Here is a 22632-nt window from a genome sequence, read left to right as displayed (position 1 = left end):
TGAAGCTGACTATAACATAACTAAAAAGACGGAATCCCTCAGTTGAAAATGCTCCACTTTTTAAAAATTTACATCAGACCGCATAAATATACCTCTAGAAACAGTGACAACAAAAATAATGAAGAGTGGTGTAATTGCTTCAGAATGCATCTCAGGTTGCAAGTCTACCTCAGGTTTACCATGGATCTACCCAACGTGAACTCTCAACCCAGCAGCTGGATCATATGAACTGTCTCAAACTTGGAGTTAAAAGAGAGGCTACGTGTCAGAATCCAGATGATTGCTTGACCAGAGAACTTGGCAGAGCCTCGTTGGAAAAGTCACTGCTAAATGCAGCTTCACTCAGCCAGGGAATATAAAAAAGTTTCACACTCCTGAGAGTGAACACACACACACACTCACACACACACACACACACAAAGATAGAGAGTTCATTAGCCAAGCCCCATTGATGGAGATAATCTGGAAATTTGAGATAACCAGATGAGAGTTATAACCTTCTGTGTTCTCTCAACAACACAATGGAGTAGATGACTGGAATTCCCATCTACAGATGTGTTTATTTTATGTGTATCTGGCCTTTCAACCAATGGTTCACCAGATAAACAGAGAAACTCATCTGAGAAGTATTTCAGATTTTACATGGCAACCATGTTGCAGTGGTGTTTCACCATTGTTTGCTGGGGTTTATATATTTATATACATAAAATATATAAGGGTATCTGTCTTCAAATGGGTAGGATGCACATTGGTGAATAACACCTTGTCACAGCTCCCCACAGCATATCCCTGAAGTTTTTAAGGTCATGTACCACACATTTAATGTAGAAAACACTGGTGAAACTTCCCCTCCCCAAAACATCTGAAGTGTTCCATTCTTTCCTGCTTAGACCACTCAGCACTGTTTGTTTTGTGCTAATTTAACAAAAAGTTACATATTCAGTAGCAATTCTTTCATAATGAATCTTTTTTTAAAAAAAATGGGATGTATAAACTGCAGGAGGACTGCCTGTTACCTGATAGTTATTATCATGGTTAATATTTTACTGTCACTGTTAATTGGAGCGTTTGGCTGGTACCTGGCACAGAGAACTAGCTCTTTTCCCATTCTTTAACATAGCAGAGATTAGAGCACTGTCCAGTGTCCACATGGTCTTTTCTCTCCTAGGCCAGAATCAAATACCTTAGATGGATATGCTGGGGGAGTGACTCACATAACATAATTTCTGTCAGCGAGCACTAATGAAGAATAGCTTATAGGTAGCTATAGTGTAAGCATTTTGCAACTATAGTGTAACCTTTCAGTAGTGTACAAAATGCATTCTTGATGTGATGGAGGAAGGCATTCAACCAAGCAGGAGTTTCTAAGATCCTCGCTTTGCACCTTCAGACTTCCTTGTTATTTTTTCCCTGAAAAATGGTCTTTGAAATAAGTTTTTTCCCCCCATTGGAATAGAAATGCTAGTCATAATCAGGGGCTGCCATCATTCTAGATGGGTGTTTAATATGCTTTTGTTGAACCCGTGTGCCACCTTAAGTCCTCAGACCAGCTTTTTTGGGGGTTGTCCTCTGCTGGGTAGATGCCGACTTCTTAAGCAAGAGCCTTTCTTCTGTGGCTTTTGAAATGGGATTTCTGTTGCTCTACTAGGGTTGCCAAGTCTATCTTCGCTGGGAGCGGGGGGCTCCTGGCCGGCGTCTTGTGTGCACGCGCTGCACACATGTCACCCAGAAGTGACGGGAGGACGTCAGGCACGCTGGGGGCAGGGCCACGGCCATACAAGGGAAAACCATAGAGTTCTCCCTTGTATGGCTGTGGCCCCACCCCCAGCGTGCCCGGCGTGCCCACGTCACTTCCGGGTGATGCGCACATCGGGGTGGAGTTCCCCCTGGGACCTGATCTGGTGGCGCCGGGGAACGGGCCTCTGGGGCGGGGGTTTCCCCGCCCCCCCAGGGGGACTTGGGATCCCTATGCTCTACAGACCCCCTTCTCTGCTTAATTTGTTGACAGCAATACTGTTGATAGTGTTGATACTGGTGACAATCGTTTTAAAGTAGATTGGGATTTTGCAATTTGCTGGTGTTTGTATGCTTCTATTTTCAGCCTTCTCCCATTCTCCCACCCACGTCTTCATAAATTAAATTTCTATGGCACCACAGCAGCCCAAATAGTCCAACTTGGCTTGTGCTCAATCAAGGTTTGGGACCTAAGCTGGGTTGGCCACAGTTAGTGGTTGAATGGGTGATCAAGGAAGACAAGGCTTGCTGCACAGAGCCAGACATTGGCAAACCACCTCTGAATGTCTCTTGAAAACCCTGTGGGGTCACCATGAGCCAGCCACAGCTTGATGGCACTTCACACACACACATTTTGAAGCAGCTTGTCTAGATTCTAAACAGGCTCGGCTGGTGAGGCTGCTCTTTTCAGACAAATCTTTTCCTGTTTTCTGTTGTTATCCTAACACTTTTCTCGCCCAGCCACCTTCAGATCTCAGTTTCTGCAATGCATGCTTGGTGGAGTTAGATCATAGGTGGTGAACAGTTGTTTGAAACTCTGTGTTGTTTGCCAGTAAATGTATTATCTAACACTTGCCGGGCTGATGCTCCTCTTTACTCCCCCCTCTGTATCAGGCTCTTCGAAAGATGTGTGAAGTTAACCACAGTTGGTAACTGCTAAAGTTTCTTGCATAGGGTTAGGCGTATAAACTTTCATAGGCCAGTGGTTTGGTTTGTGTGTGTGTAATAAAATTAAAAAGATAACTCGACATCTTGGCTTTTGGTTATCTGACTTCTGTTTTGCTCTGTTTGTGGTTTATAAAAACAAGTCATTATGAGATTAGTGGAGGTGGATACCAAAACTCCCTAGTGGCTGGTTTGCATTTTAATGGGTGGAGAGAGATACAGAGAGTGCCTGGTCCTCTGTGCAGGATTTTGCGTGTGTTTGGCCAAAAAAGTTATTTATACTGGAGGGGGGGGGTTCTAAATTGCTTTGACAGACATTGGCATGATTATTTTGGTCTGTAGGAGAACTTCCTGCAGAACTCATAAGAATTTAAGTTTTCTTTTTGCAAGTCTAGAATTAACTTTCCCATAGCATGGTTTCCTATGGGCTGAGGCACAGCTGCAGAATATGCAAAAATAGTAAAGCGGGAGTCATATGGGAGTCAGTCCCCTTCCTATTCATGCCAAATTTTGAAAAGGCCTCTTTAGCTGTGCCCTTTCACTGTATTTTGATCAACAGCAATCAGCCCTCTGTGACCTCAAATGCCCCACCTATTGATCTCTGCATATCACGCTTTGTTATTATGGCTATTGTTATTACTATGTGTTCTCAAAGTGTTTTACATGGATTATCATTGGTGCAAAGCAAATCCAGCTGAGCACAGCCAAGTCTTTGGGAGTCTTTTGGTAGATCTCGGATGGGTAGCCGTGTTGGTCTGCAGTAGAAGAGCAAGATTCGAGTCCGGTAGCACCTTAGAGACCAACAAGGTTTTCAGGGTACAAACCTTCAAGAGTCAACCTTCCCATCATTTGATGGGGCAGGGCTGGGTAGGGATGCTTCACACATTACAAATCAATGCAGAACACACGGATAAGACCTCCATCTTACTCATATGCAAGAAGTTTTTTAAAGCATTTGTATCAAGCAAGCAGGAAATTCCTCGAGGAGTTAAAGGAGGGAAAATTCAAGACTACCATCTGGATAATACAGAAAAAGCTACAACTGCATGCGTTTGATTTTCAACATGTCTGATACTTTAAACAACTGAACAAGAAGCATAGCACTGTTGCATGCCCACTTCTTGTTCAAGCCATAGCTAGGAATGCAGTTTGCCTGGGAGCAGCAGGCAATCTCTGGGCCCTGGGCTTCAGTTCGCTCTAGTTGGAACAAAAATTGCCAGGAGGGAAGTTGTGATGTCACTTCTGGCTGTTGATATCACAACACTCTATGAATGCCGCAAATAGCTATGGTTTCACACTGTGATATGATGTCCAAGTACTCAACTGGAAGTGACATTGAACTATCATCTTCTGTAACTTCCCAAATCCCCATCCCCCAAATACTCCTGCTGGTTGCCACTCAGGGATGCACTCAGCTGACAACTCTATCCATAACAAAGTACAAAGCCAAAAAGTATGTGTGCATCCTTGCATAAATGTTTACATGGTAAGTGCTGAGAAATGCCTCCACATTTGGTTGCTTTCAGAGTAGTAAAGGAAACAATTTAACAGCACATCCTGACTAAGGGCCAAGACACACATGATGCTAGGCTTACCAAATTCCGGCGGGGGAATTGTATTTCCTGGCAGGAGCCGCGCCGCGGGGATGGTTGCACGCGCTGCACCCGCCGTCGCCAGGATGTGACACTCCGCGTCGCTCTGGCAACAGGGCTGTTTGAAAGATTCCCCCGCCGGAATTTGGTAAGCCTACATGATGCCGGAATACTGTGATGGACTCCAGTGATGGCGAACCTTTTAGAGACCGAGTGCCCAAACTGCAACCCAAAACCCACTTATTTATCACAAAGTGCCAACACGGCAATTTAACCTGAATTCTGAGGCAAAATCAACATTCGTACCAGGAACCCGCCACCATCAGCAGCGTGAAGCAAGGCAACCTATTCTCCTAGGGTTGCCAACTGATCTCCAGGTGACAGATCAGTTCACCTGGAGAAAATGGGTGCTTTGAACAGTAGACTGTAAGGCTTTATACCCCACTGAAATCCCTCCCCTCCCAAACCCGACCCTCCTCAGGCTCCACCACCAAAATCTCCAGGTATTTGTCATCCCAGAGCCGGCAACCCTATATTCTCCCCACACTAAGTGTTCTCCTGAATGGGTGAGAACCAGAGCAGAGGGGTTGTGGACTGAAGGGGAATATTCCTGGCAGAGATTTCTAAAATCAAACATGACCCCGTCTGGGTTGCCAACTCCAGGTTGCAAAGTACCTGCAGATTTGGGGAGAGGAGATCCTGTGTAGTGCAGAAACCCTCAGCAGGGTATAAAAAAACTCCAAAAAAACACCATTTCCTACAGGAAAACTGACCTGTCACCTGGAGACAGGCTGTAATTCAGGAGATCACCTGGCCCCACCTGGAGGTTAGCAACTCTACCACACACACTCCCCCCCCTTACCATGGTTTCCCAGCACTAACATTCTATGAGGCACAAGGAAGAACAGGGCTCCCTAGAACCCGGACAAGAATGCCCTGCCCCTTCCACGGCACATCCCAGGAAGCCACCCCGTTAAAGGGGCAGCAGCAGTACGTTTCCCACTCCAGGCTGCTGGCGCAGATGGAACCACCCAGTGCCTCGCCTTGCCGGCCTCTCCCTTACATGAACCCGGTGCCACCGGTCACCAGGATCCGCTTCCTGAAGCCTGGCAGCAGCACCTCTGCCTTCCCCTCCTGCGTATCACTTCCAAGGCAGCTGCCACTGCCTTCTTCTGCCCTCAGCCCAGCCTGCCTGCTTGCCAGTCACTCCCATCCACCTCCGAAGCAACTCTGTGCTGAGGCGACGGCTCGCGTGCCCACAGAGAGGGCTCTGAGTGCCACCTCTGGCACCCGTGCCATAGGTTCGCCACGACTAAATGGGAACACAGTTTCAGTGTTGAGGAAACAGAACTTAACTATACTTTTTTGCGCCAAGTTGGAAATTCACCCCTTAACAATTCTGTTAAAGGCAAGATCTTTTTCCCTACTGGAGCTGAAAGCAACTGGAGGGGACATTCTGGCACTCTAGAAATCCTGTCAGTCTCTATTTCTATACCATAAAGATCCGGGACTTTCTAGAGCACCCCTGCATCACTTCTGGGTTTTTGTCCAGAAATGTCATGGCATCATGGATGCCATTTTCCCCTCCCCATTTTCCCCTGCCGCTCATTTGAGCAGCAGCAGGAAGCAGGGAGGATTGATGGGAGCCCTCCCACTGGAAGTGGGTAAGTGGCACCCCCTAGGCCCCCCACTAATTTAGGCTGGGGGGCAGTCTCTGTAATGTTGCCTTATACTCTGAGGAGTGGTGGTTGTGTGTGTTTTTAAATTCCTTTGGTTTAGCTTGGATTTTGAATGTAAATTTGATGACTAGAGGGTTTTATTGTAAACATAAAACATTAATTTAAACATTAATTGAAACATTAAATATTTTACAGCTGCTTTTTTTAGTATACAAATTTCCACAAACACTTCAAGATGGTAATACTTGTTTTAGTATTTGCTTTTATATTTATTCCCAGTAGGACTCCAAGGTTTTGCAGAGAGGGGAGAAAACATTGCTTATGATAAAATCTCCCAAGGTTTAGATTAGATCTCTCTAGTTCAAGGAGTAACATTCTTAACTAAGAAAAAGAATCTGTTGAACAGGGGAACCAGCATAAGCTCTGCTAAGAAAACAAATATTCCCACAAGTTGCTTCCTTTTTTAAAGTTCAGAATAAGCCACCCTGAATACATTTGAGGGATGGGGGAGGGCAACTACTGGGTATCTACAGGCTTCAGTAAAGGGGGGGGGGGTAATGAAAAACAGAGCAGACCACAAAACTTACATTTTCACTATTCTGTAATGAAACATGGGGGGAGGGTGACGGTACAGTCCTATGCAGATTGTGTTCGGCCTACGTCCATTGATTGCAGTGACCTTAGATTGGACTCATTCTGCAGAAATGGAACACAACAAATCTTTATGATATGACAGCATTTCCAATAATTCTAAAAACAAGTACATTTCCCCCCTTTAAAATTACAATATGGAACTAAAACAATATCCCCCCCCCCAGCAGACCCCTAGTAGTGGTTAGAGTGGTGGACTAGGATTTGGGAAAGCCAGGTTCGAATCTCCACCCCGCCATAGAAGCTTGCTGAGTGACCTTGGGCCAGCCACTATTCCTCAGCCTAACCAACCTCACATGGTTTTTCTGAGGATAAAATGGAGGAGGGGAGAATGGCGTAAACTGCCTTGAGTCCCCATTGGGGAGAAAGGTGGATTATAAATGAAATAAGTCAACTAAAATAAGGAGTAAGTAAAATAAAATAATGATGCAGTAGGAAAACAAGTGGCTCAAGTGGTTAAGACGCTGAACTGCAGGCTGTGGAAGGTCGGTAGTTCAGCAGTTCGAGACCCAGGGTTGCCGCATGACGGAGTGAGCTCCCGTCTCTAGTTCCAGCTCCTGCCAACCTAGCAGTTCGAAAGCAAGAAATTGCAAGTAGATAAATAGGTACCACTTCAGTGGGAAGGTAACAGCGTTCCGTGCACCTTGGTGTTTAGTCATGCCAGCCACATGACCATGGAAACGTCTTCGGACAGCGCTGGCTCTTCGGCGTTGAAACGGAGATGAGCACCGCAACCCTAGAGTCCGATTTGACTGGCTTTCAAGCAAGGGAACCTTTACCTTTACCTTTAGGAAAACAATACATGTGTTCGTATTCACAAACATCAGTCCATGCAGATACAGCTGGAGTCCCCAGTTATGCATATGAGGACTATCTACGTGGTTTATATCTGAGTATGCTTGGTTTCTTGGTAATGCTGAACACATCTCAGCAGGGGGCGGAGCCTGCTGCCTCCTCCCAGCTGTGTTCCCTTAGGCATTCATCCCGACATCCTTGACAGGTGTGAACATCACTCTGGTCCAAATAAGGTTTGTCACCATCTTTTCCCAACCCCTTAAATCACACCTCAGGGCCCGGTTCCAACTTCATAGAATTTCTCTTTCCCTGAAGGTTCATCAAAGAGCATTTTTTTGCTGTATCTAGTTTGTAATAATTTTTAGGACTGCAAGATGATACAAGTAAAACAAACTTGCAAGAAAATTTTGGCAACTTCTGTTACATTGCTAGTGAAAAGCAAATGCATACACATTAGTAATGGCAAGCTGTTCGGAGTTCCTAGAGACTGTTGAGGCTTTTCTTGTGAAGTGTTTTTTCCCCCTGACTTGGATTCCTGATGGTCTTCTACAAATAGATTAAGGAAAATACAAGTGCTTTGATCCTGTCAACACGGTGGAAGACTGATCCTGAAACCTTACGGAAGGCTCCAGTGAGGAGACAAACCCTTGTCAGATTTTTGACTGATTAGGACAGAGTATTTTTCCCTTGTGGAGGAATTATCTTTTTAATTTTTTTTTTTAAAAAGCTACACTAGAATATAAAATATTTGTAGACTTCACATGGAAGAACCCTGGAAACAAACTGAATTTTCATAACTAATAATTATCTACGGGGGGGGGGGGGTTAAGTTGAATTTTGTCCTTGGGATCACTCCCAAGGCACAACATACATTCTTGATGTTTCTTTTATGTTGTTTTCTTTACATATCTGTGAATTGTTTCAGTTCTCTGCTTTTCACTGTTTAGTTTTGTAAGTTAGTGTATATTATGTTTGCATGTTGTTTGGTTCTTATGTGGTATTTAAACCTAATTTATTGAAGCTTAAACAATGTTGGAAAAAAACGTTTTATGGCAAAAAAAAATCGGTGCTACGAAACAAAGTGGCACCGAAATAAAGAATCCCAGAGAAAAGCTGAAGGAAGAAGGGAAGTCAAAATGTGGATCTAGAGTCTGAAAGAGTATATATGGGAAATTCAACACTATCATCTGTGTCATGCATGATGGTGCCCCTTCCTATTGATTCAGGGCTGGAACCATAAAGAGGAACCCTAATGCTTGCTTATTTGATGGTCTGTTTTGAAATAGAAGAGCCTCCATGGAAGTGGTGAATACCCTCTGAGGTGGGGCCTGGGGTTCATCCAGAATTACAGCTGATCTCCAGTCTACAAAGATCTGTGGAGGAAATTGGAAGCTTTAGAGGGTGAATTCTGTGTCATCGCAACCCTGCTGAGCCCCCTCCATTCCTCAGACTCCATCCTCCCCAGGCACCCCCCTAAGTCTTCAGGAATTTTCCACGCTACGTTTCTGAAAGAAAAAAAACAACAACCCTGAGATTTCCATGGCAGTGGTGGCTTAGAAAAGATTGCCACCATCATGGACCTTTCAGTGGCCCTATGTATGCCAAGTGCATGGAGGCATCAGATCACACTATTAAAATTTCTTTGCCCAGATGAGAGCACTATACTCACAGAAGATGTCTGTGGGCTGTTGTAATGCTTTTAATGCAAAAATTTGGTAAACTGGCGTCCTCTGTTCACATCTACATATGGAATGCAAAATGGTTATAATATTTTGATTCAGTACACAGATACGGTGGTTGGATTTGGTGCTTTCAATTTATAACTCCAAAGCCCTTGTTGCAAAATGTATTTTTGTTGTTTTCTTTGTGACAAATAGCAAAGGAAATTCTGGATTGGATCTATGGTTGCCAGCTCTGGCTTGGGAAATTCTTGGAGATTTGGGTGTGATGCTAGGGAAGGGTGAAGTTTGGAGAGGAGAGAGAGCTTACTGGGGATGAGATGCCATAGAGTCTGCCGTTCAAAGATGCTATTTCTTCCAGGACAACTGATCTCTAGGGGAAGTATCCCGGAGGGCTCCCATGCTATCCAACCTGCCATTTGAGATCTGACTCTCAAACCCTGTTCTCTGTGCCCCTGCCTGCAGAAGTAAGGCAGGTGGCAACTAAAGACAGGGTATTTTCTATGGTGGCACCTCACCTCTGGAATGCTCAGCACCTTGTGTGTAGCCTAGAGCCTACTGCACTTTCTTTTACACACCAAACCAAACACACTTTTTTTTTTTACCCCAGGCTTTTAGTTAGGTGTTTTATCTTACTGGAGCTGCGGTGGCTCAAGTGGTTAAGATGCTGAACTGCAGGCTGTGGAAGGTCGGTAGTTGAGCAGTTCGATACCCGAGTGTGCCGCATGAAGGAGTGAGCTCCCGTCTCTAGTTCCAGTTCCTGCCAACCTAGCAGTTCGAAAGCAAGAAATTGCAAGTAGATAAATAGGTACCACTTCAGTGGGAAGGTAACGGCGTTCCATGCGCCTTGGTGTTTAGTCATGCCGGCCACATGACCACGGAAACGTCTTCGGACAGCGCTGGCTCTTCGACTTTGAAACGGAGATGAGCACCGCAACCCTAGAGTCGGATTCGACTGGCTTTCGAGCAAGGGGAACCTTTACCTTTTACCTTTTATCTTACCAGCTCTTCAACTGTCTGATTCTGTTTTATGGACAGATCTTATACTGTTTATGTCTAATGGCTTGTTTTTGATGGTATGTGTGTTATCTGCACCACTGAAATCTCTTGCCCCATTTATCTGACAGCACCCACGGCGTGATTTTGTTTAAAACACCAGGCACTAATTCAGTGCCCTGGATATAAGTTTCATTGTAGAATTTTGCCAATAGATTTTTCTGTAGCATAAATCCATAGTAGTGGTTTTTCCATGGTTGAGTCACCTGTCCTAATGAAAAACACTGTACCTTCCTGGGTAGCTATTGTAAGATATTGGAAGCAGCAATTCAAGCTTGGAAGACAAGTGAAGAAATAACTAACATGCTCTGAGTAAGACATTGGTGTCAAATTTACAGAGATGATGTTGCTTCTTCTCCAAGACACTCATTTATTTTAGTCTGATTTTTAAAAGGACTGTTTCCATGAATGTTCCCTGGGCAATTACTGCCCTTGTCTGCATAATTGAAGTATTAATTTATATCTAGTTAATTGACACTGCCATCTTCCACTCCCTTGCTCCAGAGTAATTCTGTTTTGAAGTCACTGGGGCAGCTCTGCAATGTCAGGACTGCAGTGTGAACCTAGATTTTTATCTGCATATAGTTGGAATTGGAATGGACACTCATGCCAAGAATGACAGAACACCTTCCTATCAGGGCTATTAGTCATAGCCAGGACAGCTATCTATGTGTTATACCCGAAAAATTCTTTTTGTAAAGTATAAAAATACGCTGATAATATTTCTAGCCCTTATGTTGATGGTGGTGGTGGGAGAGAAGTGTATCCTTAGGTAAAATTACTCTTTTCTGTTCTTGTAAAGAAATACTAATAAAAATACTGGCTTCCCCAACAGGACTGTTATGAGGATTACTGAGGTGATGTGAAGTCAAAGGCTGGGAATATTTTAGTCCCGTATTAATGCTGAGTACAGCAGGCCTGCAAGGAAGATGATATGCATTCTAGTACTCCTCAAATCACAAATACTTTTTTCCTTTTGTTTTAAAGAATTTTCTGACTTTATGAAATGAACTCAGCTGGAACGTATTTCATCACACTAATTGCTAAGCTTTTTTAACGATCCAGCTGTTTCCCCCCTTATGCCGACAATTTAGTAACATGTTCGTTTTTGTAGCTTGTTAACTAATCTTTCTGAGAATTGGATAATGAATGCTACCATCCAAAATTAACTGTGGTTATAACCATGTTTCCGGCAGGGGAGAAAAATAAATCTGACAACATCAAATGCTTTTGATATGCTACTCATTTCAATACTTTTCCATCCATGACTTCCATCTACAACCTGCTAACTTTTCATGGCAGATGTAAGTTTCTCCCCCCTCTTCAGTAGAACATACCTGAAAGTTTCTACGCAAATGGAATTGTGCTCCATTCAGCTACATAGCTATTCAGAGGAATTAAAAAGGAAATGAAGTGTGCACAGACTGAACATGTGTTCACTGTAACTTGTGAACAGGATTCTTGTATTGATTTAATCCCCATCTTCAGTCCATGCTTGTACAGCTAAATGTGTGATTGAAATGGCACATTTAACCAGATACATGTTGGCTCTTTCTTACCAACAGATCTGCACATGTGCATGCAGAATGTATGTGTGTTCACTGTAATATGTGAATAGGTACTGAGTAACATAGTAAGAGACCATTGCTCTGCCGAGGTCAGTGTTGTCTGTGCTAACTGGCAGTAGCTCTCTAAGGGTTTCAGATCTTTCACATATCTGATCCTTTTAGCTGGAGGTGCCAGGATTGATCCTGGGACATTCTGTCTACAAAGCAGATGTTCTACCACTGAGCCACAGTCACAGGATGTGCCTATCCACAGCTACAACTTCAGCTTTCTGGCAGTGATTTCAGCCATCTTGGTAGCACAATTTTTCAAGTTCATGATCTCAGGAATCACTTTACAGTAAAGGTAGTTATTGCCATGCTCCACTGGATCATGCATTCTCTTTTCCATGCTTATATGTCTCCAAAGACCATCAGCACACACCTTGTGAGATATCTGAATGTGAGAGTAAGCCTTTAATATCCCTGCATTATGACTCAGGACATTGCATAATTTGAATAACAGTCTGTATTCTTTTCACACTGCCTTTTCACAACATCCTTGTCACATTTTGGAAGTATATGCCCTTCATAGCAGAATGTCAGAAACAAATGCTTATATGCTCTCCTACCTCCTATCTGTTCTGCAGCAGCAGCGGCTTTTAAGATTCATACTCATTTCTCGAAGGGCAGTTTAGCCTGCTGGGATTAATTTATAATGGAACCCCCACATACCATTTTGCATTTGCTTTTCAGCTCTCCATCTTCTTGATATGCATTTAAAATAAACTTTTAGCTATAAAGGGCACATTATGCACCTGACACTGTTGGATTAGGCAGAACAACCTTCTATAACTCATTCCAGTAGCTGCTGTGGTTGTTTCATCTTATAAAACCAGACTCGAGATGACAGGCCGTGGGTTGGACTCAGTGCACGCAGGTGACCAAGTCTCTCCTTGTTCAGTTTCTTCACATGCCTTATTCTGTTTGTGGAAGTGAGCTAAAATACCCCAAAATCAGAACAGCCAAAACAGTTGTGTTTTCACCTAGAAAAGAGTTAACAAGATCACTTTTCAAAAGCAAGGCTTGGCTTTAAATTGTGGTCTTCTGAGATGGTTAAAAGTTTCAAGTAGAACTTCAACTTTGAAGCCTAGAATTATGGCAGTATTTTTTCCCCTTCAATCGTTTGCGCACACTGTTCTTTGACAGTTCTTTCTAGAAGTCCACACTGACCTCATTTCAGTATCTGTTTGCAATGGCAGAGATGTTAACTTTCCTCAATATGTCTGGACCGATACCATGATAGGTATGACCTTACACAATAGATTCTTATTTTAGCACTGAACTACATATTGCCTTGGATCCAGTGATGTGCAAGCAGAAACAAAAAAAATTACTTAATGCAGTTCTGTTTGCATCAAATCTTGTACAACATCTGCTTATAAAGTATAATGCCCAGACACTTGTTGCACAAGGAGTTTGACTTAGTGCTAATGGCTGCCACAGTCCCCCCACCCTTTGATATTGGTCCAATGGCGCCTTAGAGACTAACAAGTTTTTTGGGGGGTATAAGTCAATGTTCCCTTGGAATGGAGCTCTCTGAGTCCTTATATATAATCCAAATTCTTTTTCTTGTATCTCTGTTTGCCCAAGAGCTGTAGCACAAGGTGAAATTTTGTGCTTGATCCAGCTCAGTGTGGAATCAGAAACTAGTTCTTGAGGGTTCACTTAAAGGCACACACACATATACATCACAGCAATGGGAGCATGCCACCTCAAGTCCACCTTCTTAAAGGAGCTCTCTCTCTCCCATCACAAGATTGGCGGCCCAACGTCCATTCCAATGTCCCTGGGCAGCAATTAAACCTTTTCATAGAAAACTGAAACCATTTAGACTATTTCAGCAATGAAGTGTCTGAGCCGTGCCTGGTTTGCTCCTTGCTTGCCTGCTGTGAATCAATTTCTATGAATGATATTTGAGCAGGTGACTTTATTATTGTAAGGCCGAAGAAAATATAAGATGGAAAGGAAGATATTGTGGGTATTATTATCAATTATTTATCCAGGGTGTCTGGAAATGCACTTTGGGCTGTCTTAGAATAGAGTCAATGGTATTCTTACATGGATTTATCATTCTGGGTTTAAACCAAGTTATCCTACTGAGCACTGTATGCTGGTCTACTAAGTGCTGTGTGGAAGAGGGGAAAATATATTGGGTTTTGTTTATGCAGAAAACCTTGCAGGATATACCATTAAAGCCTTGGCAAAATTATTACTGAAGTATGTCTGAAATTGTCACAGCAGTTCTTGCCCTTGGAATAAGAGGCACCCCGAGAAAACCATCTGGGGTTCTATCAACTGTTTTAATGGTTCGCCAATGATGTTGTCTTTTAGTTTGTGGCAGGCAAAATTATGATGCTGCATAGCCACAGCTGTTCAAAGTATCTTTGATATGTTTGTCAGTCACTTTGGTCAATCAGGTTTATGTGTAGCAAATGCTGTGCTTTGTGGTCAGGGAAAGGGCAAGTGGGAGGAAGCCATGCATAAATTGTCAAGGGGATTTAAAAATAATACATTAAAGCTAGGTATTCATCATGATGGGCACAAAAATAAGGGTGGTTCACAACAATATGCAAAAGAAAGGGGAAGGAGGCAGTGACCAGGAGTTACAAAAAGGACATGACAAATATCTCTGTAAACCAAAAATCTAGGACTTAACCCTCCCCCCTCTCCAAGCAGACCAAATCCACACACAGCAAACCACTTGTGAAACCAGGGGGAGAGGATAAGTTTCAAAAGCAGTAGTAGGAAACAGGCTGATTTTCAAAGGGACAATGTTCCTTAAAAACACATGTACATACACACATATTCAAAAGGGACAGTCTTCAGAAGGGCTATTTGTTATCTGTTGTGTAAAGAGGCACAATCCTATTCTCCCCCTCATACTCCTGCTTGTGTAGGTGCAGCTCATGTTCTAACATTACCCTTGTTGTTTCAGTCCCCATTTTTCAGTGCAAAGGAAATAGTCCAAGTTTGTACCTGTGTGTATTACGGAAGAGATTCCTCAATGTGACCATCACCCATACAAAGGTGGGCACTGCCTATGTCATGAGTGTGTTAGACACCCATGGATTAAAATGAATTAAGTATATTGCATTTGGCTGTGTCATTCTGACATCCATGTGGCATAGGGGCTGAGAGAGTGAGACAAGGCACTGTATCTGAGGCTCAGTCCCTATTAGTAATATGGATAGTAACAGGGCTGGTCTTCCTTGAGCAGTGGCTCTAAGGCTTACAGAGATAACATAGGTGAAGCACTTAGCACCCTCTAAAGCACTATCAAAATATGTACTATTGTTATATTCTCTGTTGTTGTTGATGATGGTGGGGCCCAAGACTCAGTGGCAGAGCATCCACTTGCCATGCAGAAGGTGTCAGTCAATCACCAATGTGTCCAGTGAAAAAGGATCTAGTAGGAGGTGATGTGAAATGCCTCCACTTGAGACCCCAGAGAGCTGTAGCCCGTCTGAGTAGACAATGCTGACCTTGATGCACCAATGTTCTGATACAGTATAAAGCAATTTCATGTGTTTAAAATTCCACAACTGTGATAGGCAGCTTCATCTGGAAACAGAAAAATCCCGAATGGCCCAAAGCCTCCAATAATAAGCCCGTCAACCTCCACCTAAACCCTACCACTGCGATAACAGAAAAAATGAACTTCAGATGCCCTCAAAATGTCAAGTTGACTAAGGTTGCGTGACCAAGCATCCCCCCAAAAAGGTTTCAAATCCTGACTCTAACTTAGAGAATCTGAGCATCGGAGGCTTTAGTTACCTTGAGGGACTGCACTAATTGAGAAATAACAGCCATTAAAAAGTTAATTCATTAATAGTATATAAAAGTGAAAACAATAACCAAGGATGACTAGCTCTTCCAAGTTAAGCAAAGTATGATGGAGTGTCCCTGGCTGGTTGGAATGCTAAGTGGAATAATAAAATGACAGCAGCCATAATTCCCTTTTGCAGGCAGAAGTGGGCCCAGGAGTTAGAACTAGTTGCAGTGAAGAGCAGCAGCTCTGAGTTTTTCCCTCTTACAGACAATGTAATGTGGAAAAAAGGAATTCCTGTCTTTTGTATCTACTTTCTCTGGTGCTCAGTTATACGGAACCTCCAACATCTTGTCCGCAGTCTTCTGAGCCAGGACCAGACAGAAGCCATGGCCCAAATATCTCCACCCCCCCTTTCTTTCTGGGCTTGTTACACACTTGTAACACAGGCCTAAAACAATGGTGTCTCTACATGTTCTGCAGCCTTGTGTATGCAATCATGGGTCATGCATGAACAGTGATCTTATTCTCTTTCTCAAATAACTGTGAAAGACTATGTCATGATAGTAATAAGCTTACAGCCCAGGCTGAGATCCCGTGAACATATTGAGGTGTACGTTGAATGCATACCCTTGAAGCTGCTGTGTACCGAGTTAGAACACTTGTCTGTCATGGTTGGTATTGTGTACTCTATTAGTGGTTCTACAGGCAAAGATCTTTCGCATCTAGGGTTGCCAAGTTCTTATGGGGGTCAAGGACTCTCTGACACGCTGCAGGCCCTTCCCTGTACCACTCAGCTGTACAGTGGGAGAAATATGAGAGGGAAATGGCGGGGGGGGGGGTATGGCCAGCATCCTGATAGACTGACATCACTTCTGGTCTGACTGGAAGTGATGTCAGCACATCGCTAGCAGTGCTCCAGCATTCACTCAGATGTCCAGATACTAGAGTGTCACCAGTGATGTGATATCACTTCCAGTCATGCCAGAAATGGTGTCAGCATGTCAATGGTGATGCCATAACGACAATGACGAGGGACCCCGTCCAACAGTGGTGGCAGTCACACATGCGACATAATGCGGGGGGGGGGGAGCGAGGCTATTTCCCCCGGAGGAATTTGACTCGCAATTGCGCCATCACACAGTCCTTCGAAGCTGCGGGCAAAGCCTGCCATTGCGTGATCCGATGCAACTGCGGGTGAATCAGGTTTTTTTTTTTGCCATTTGTTCCCGATGTGCTTAAACGGGGAATCAATGAATGGCATCTCAGCATGAGGGCTCCCTATGGAGTGTGCGATGGTGCGCACACTGAGAGGGGGGGGGGACAACAGCACAGAGTCGGGATGGCCTGATCAGACCATCCCGATGCCATGAGAATGCGCTGGAGTGATCACACAGGGGAAAGTCTGTCCGTGGCCCGTTGCAACCTATTTGCTACTGGACTTTCCCCAGTGTCTTTTTACTCCGCTTCTGCGGCGGAGCAAAACGGGGTGCCAATGGGTGCAGGGCACTTTGCAGATGTTTGTGTCTGATCGTGCCCTTTAAATCCACCTGGCATTCGCGCCTATGGCATGACTAATTGTGCACGTGATCGCACCCAGTGAGTCCCCCACCAATTGTTAGCCTTATGCTGGCAACCATAATCATATCATCTGTTTGTGTAGTGGTGTACACCAGTTTGGTGTAGTGGTTAAGTGTGTGGACTCTAATCTGGGAGAACCGGGCTTGATTCCCCACTCCTCCACTTGCACTTGCTGGATGACCTTGAGCAAGCCGTAGTTCTGGCACAGCTGTTCTTGAAAAAGAGCTCTCTCAGCCCCACCTACCTCACAGGGTGTCTGTTGTGGGGAGGGAAAGGAGTTTGTAAGCTGCTCTGAGACTCCTTCGGGTAGTGAAGGGCAGGGTATAAATAGAATCTCTTCTTCTCTTCATCTGCTTTCAACTGGAGCTGGGACCTAGATGGCTCTACCACTGAGCCATGGCATCTCCCTGCTTTTACACTCCCCCCACAATACTTGGATCCTGACATCAAAATAACAGAGGGGTGATGATCAGGAATGCAGACCCAAGTCTCTGCCATAGCCAGGTCCAGCTTTCTTTGTTAGTTAGAGCTGTCACATTTTTAGTCAGGGCATCTGAGCAATTAATGGTAGGGAAACATAATCAACATCTGTATCTCTCTTGCCAAGCATTTGTGCTATTTTTAGTGTCTGAAATATAGAACGTGAATAAGAGATGCAATTTAAAATTTTTAAAGCTTCAACTCTTGCATATAATTAATACTTCTGTTAAGTCTAAATTACTGTCTTTCCTTGTATGTTCCTATGCACCAGCTACGGTCTTCAACTTGCTGCCCTCTGGTTGTTCCATCATTAAATGTAGGCCACTTAGCTATGCGGGTCCATGTTTTCTCTGTGGTTGTTCCCACTTTATGCAATGTTGTGCTGAGGAGGTTGGGGGGGGGGCATCCTTGGAAACTTTTTGAGGCTCTATATAGCTATTTTATTCACCAGAGTTTTTAATGGCGTATATGTTGCACTGTTTTAATTAGGTTGTGGAGGGGAGAATTTGCACTGTTGTTGTCATTTGATGTTTTGTTTATGTATTGTAAGCCACCTTGAGCTGTGGAGAAAAGTGGGGTATAAATGTTAAACAGATAAATGTTTCCTTAAGTTCCCCTCCAAGCACCTTGCTGTGCTCACAGTTGTTCATGGAGATGCTTAAAATGAAAGGGCAGTAGCAGTCTCTGGGACAATCTTGGGTGGACAGAACTGATTGGGTAAAACAGGTGGGAATTTACTGTCACTTCTTTAAAGGGGGGTCCTCTTCTAAAAAGAAGCTTTCACTGAAAGAAATGTCAAAAACTTAAAAGGCCTATTGGGAGGAGGAAGACTGATCCCTCTAGTTATGTGTATCAATTACTTTCTGAATCTGCCCATTCCAGCTGGCTATCTCACATCAACGCTAAAATATGCTCCTTGAATTTACCCTTAGAATCTCTATCCTCGCTTTCTGAGCCTGAGGCTTTTTAAAAAATAAAAGCTAGTTTATTGGGCCCAGAGTTGTATACCTTGGCCAACAGAACCTGTTCTCCCCTAAATTTAGGGATTGTTCCAAATGCAAATCTTCCAGCTGTATATCTTTATCAATTTATTGCTCCAAATTTGCGCAGAGCCATCTCCTTGGCCAGATTTAATGTCCTTCCTTCTGCTCTTCTCTCTGGCAGATTCCAGGGGATCCCCTACTCCAGCAGGTGTTGTCCTTGTAAGAAGGACTGTGTTCAAACTGTCCCCCGTGTTCTCCTTCAATGTCCCTTTTATCTGGTGCCCCGCCAGGATCTTCTGTATCCCATATTTCTCTCAATTCTCAGAGATTCCTGACGAAATAGTAGCAAGGTTTCTTCTTAGTGCTATTAGGTTTTTCTGCTTTTATGCTGTTTTTCTGTGTTGTAGCTCCAATTTTACCCTATATGCATTTGTATTTTCCGATCTATATTTAATCTGATCTCCTATTGTATGTGTATACGTATGCCAATAAAGGCTTGCCAAATGGAATGTAAACAGGGTGAATCAGTTCTCCAAATGAGGCAGTGCATGGCCAGGCCACACCCTGGCTCTGACCCTACCTCCATCCGGCTTTCTAGGAGGGTCGCAAATAGGGTTGCCAGTTCTGGATAGGGAAATCCCTGGGTACTTGAGGACAGAACTTGGGAAGGACCCATTTTGAGGAGGTAAGGGAGCTTAGCAGGGATGTGATGTCATAGGGTCCACCCTCCAGAGCTGCCATTTCCCCCCCAAGAGAACTGATCCCTATTGTCTCGAGATCAGCTGAAATTCTAGAACTCCATGTCCCACCTACAGGTTAGCAACCCTAGCCACAAACTGCCCCTTTTCATGCCACTTGTGGTGCCCCTGATGCAACCCCAAGAACCAAAATTGTTCAGTGATAAAAGTTGCACCTTCTGCATTTCTGTCTGTCATTCCACTGCAAGGAGCACCACAGTACTGCAGGAAAATAGAAGCCAACAAACCTATTTCAATTCCACAGCTCTAACGTCCAATGCACACATTTTAGAATCCCACATTAAGCTACAGATTGAGAACCTAAAGCTACTCTGGGACTTGTATCTCATGGTCAGCAAGCTGCTGGGGGCACCTGTCCAAAATATTTTTACAGCACACACACCCCCACTAGCAAACAAAATCATGTCACAGTTTATAGCCTGCCATTGGCTGCTCTGAGGGGCTCCCCCAGTTTTTCCTAAGACAAAGGGGTTGCCGCATATGAGCCCAGAGAGCTTTTTTTTTAATGCTGCCACAATACAGTTGTGCACTGTAGCTCTGAAATATTTGGACTTCAGGGGAAATACAGGTTTCATTTTTTAAAACTTTCTCATTTGTTCTGCAGTCAGACACGACTGACAAAGGATGGCAGGTAATCCCGAGTCTGAGTTAGTAAATATTTTACTATTTATGGGTTATTGCAAGGGATTTTTCAGTTGGTCAGACAGAACATTTTGAAATGAACTTAACTTCTTCTCTCTGAGGTCATAAAAAGCCCAAGGACTACTCACACATTATAAAGGTTGCTTGTGCTTTTTCTCCTGAGTCGCTTATAAGGGTTATTTTCCCCCCTATGCTCTTTCAATGTAGCACAAATAAAGTGCAGAGCCAGCGCAACCCGTTTTCTGCATTACACAGCTGCAAATCCAGATTTGCCAAATGTATACTCAGTTGTAGATGTGCTTGATCCCAGTATTTTGTCTCATACGGGTTTCTAATATTCAGAATGTCGTGAAGCCAAACTACATTTTTAAAAAGCATCTGTCTGGGAGTGGGGAATTCAGCTCAAGACTGACTAGGGTTGCCAGGCTCCAGGCGGTGGCTGGATAGCTTGTGGGATTACAACTGATAGTTCACCTAAAGTGAATGACCACTTTGAAAGGTAGATTCTATGGCATTAATCCCCACTGAAGTCCCTCCCCTCCCCAAACCTTCCTCAAGTTCCACCCCAAAAGCTCAGGATATTTTCCAATTTCCAATTTCCCGCTGCACTTTATTACTCCCCCACTAATGAATTTGGGAGAGGGGAGATGAAATAAGATTTGAACATGAAACATAGATTTGTGCCTTGAATGTGTGTGCCATTGATATCTCAATGATCAAGATAACTGCTTAAGTGGAAGGTGAATGTAACAAATCTATATATCTAATAGCCAAATTGCCCCCTCCGTGTGGATATCTAAATCCACACATCGGGGGCACTTGGGGGGCAGAGAGATTTTCCTGCACACTTGGAGCAGTCCCAGGTGTGCAGAAAAATCTAAAAAGTTGGGGGAAATATACGGGGGATATTTAAATCCCCCCCAAAGTAAAAGTGTTCCCTGCGCGTGAGCTGCTCTGGCCTCACTGCCGGTGCCCAGTGGGAGCGGGAGAAGGCTCGGCAGGCTCGCGCGACTTGCCATCGGTGCCGGGGGGGGGGTTGGGGAGAAGGCTCACCTGCGGCTGCTTCCTCCACATGGAGCTCCATCTCTCATCCCCTGCAAGTATTGCGGGTCCCTGCTTCTTGTAGTCTCTGTTTCTGGAATTGGATATTGGTTCCAGATGCTGAGTTTCTAAGAGAAAAAGAGCAGGAAGCTTGGATGTGGGTGTGATGATATGGATGTAATGGGAGGGAGAAGATGACAGCAAAAGGAACTTGGAAACCTAGCAGGGGGGAGCAATGATTATGGTGCCCCATAAGTATATTGAGAATATGGTTAGAACTGAAATGCATTGAGCTTCTGGTTTATGGCGACACGCTGGCGGACACATCTCCTGGACTTTTCGGGGGATGTGATCTGCCCACCAGCAAAAAGGAGTGGGGGGCGACAGGTTGCTCCCCCCCCCCCGGAGCCTTCGAAAAAGGCTCCTAGCCATGGGGCTTTTGAAGGGTGGCCTCTTCGCCAGCACGATGCTGGGGAATTGAGGCGCTCCTCTACCCTTACGGTCCTGCCGCTGAGTGTCTGTATGGGTCTAGAGCCGCTGACCGGGAGAAGCGTCGGAGATCGAGCATTTTGAACGTATGCTGAGCAAGGTCGTATGACCAACAATGAACTGTGAGCCGGGTTAAAGTGAAACGAGAATTTAAAAAGAAAGCTACCCCCTGGGAACGGCGAAAAAAGTGAGCGGGGGAGGGCCCCCTCCCATACGCATGAACTAAACAATGAAACACTAAATGGGGAGCGGAATAAAAAGTGTTGAAGTCTGTTTTGAGAGACTTACCAGAGCGCGGATAAGTGTGTGGGTGTATTTCAGAGACTTTAGCATAAAAGTAAACAATTCGTAAAGATGGTGGGGAAAAGGGCAGAGAAAGACAAACCAGTAAAAGTCAAACCAGCCAGAATCTTTTTTGGTTAAAACAATTTTTTATTTTCTCTTAAAGGTAATCATATATTTAAAACATTTTCACTTAACCAAAGTTCCCTCCCTTCCCTCCCTTCCCACCAGTGGCTTCCCGCAATGCTTCCCCCTTTTACTTCAAAATTCCAGTATAACTCTAGATATCACAATTTAACTAGATAACACAATTTAACTAGATAACACATTTTGACTCAATATTGTTCCATACATAGTAAGTTTTGTTTTACATCCCAGTTTTTTTCCAAATACAATTTAAAGTCACTCCATTCGTCAAAAAAATCTTGATCTTCTTTGTTGTTCAACTTCCTTGTAATTTTGTCCATTTCTGCCATGAACAGAACTTTTTGTAGCCAGTCTTCTATTTCTGGTATTTTCTCTTGTTTCCAGCATTGAGCATAGACCATTCTTGCAGTAGTTATTAAATACCAGAACAAAGTCTTTTTTGTTACGTTCACTTCTTCCATTTTAAGTCCTAAAAGTAAAATCTCAGGTGCTTTTTTAAATGAGCAGTTCAATATCTTTTGCATTTCGTTGTGGATTTTTGTCCAAAAGTCCACAGCTTTATCACATGTCCACCACATGTGATAAAATGAGCCCTCATGCTTTTTACATTTCCAACATTTATTAGACATATTTTGGTTCATATTTGCTATTTTTTTTGGCGTCATGTACCATCTATACATCATTTTATAACAATTTTCTCTTACATTGGTACAAGTCGATATCTT

The sequence above is a fragment of the Gekko japonicus genome, unplaced genomic scaffold (assembly GCF_001447785.1).
Source record: "Gekko japonicus isolate JY-2015 unplaced genomic scaffold, Gekko_japonicus_V1.1 scaffold271, whole genome shotgun sequence".
NCBI lineage: Eukaryota > Metazoa > Chordata > Lepidosauria > Squamata > Gekkonidae > Gekko > Gekko japonicus.
The sequence above is the reverse complement of the archived record's forward strand: the minus strand, read 5'-3'. Positions refer to the sequence as shown.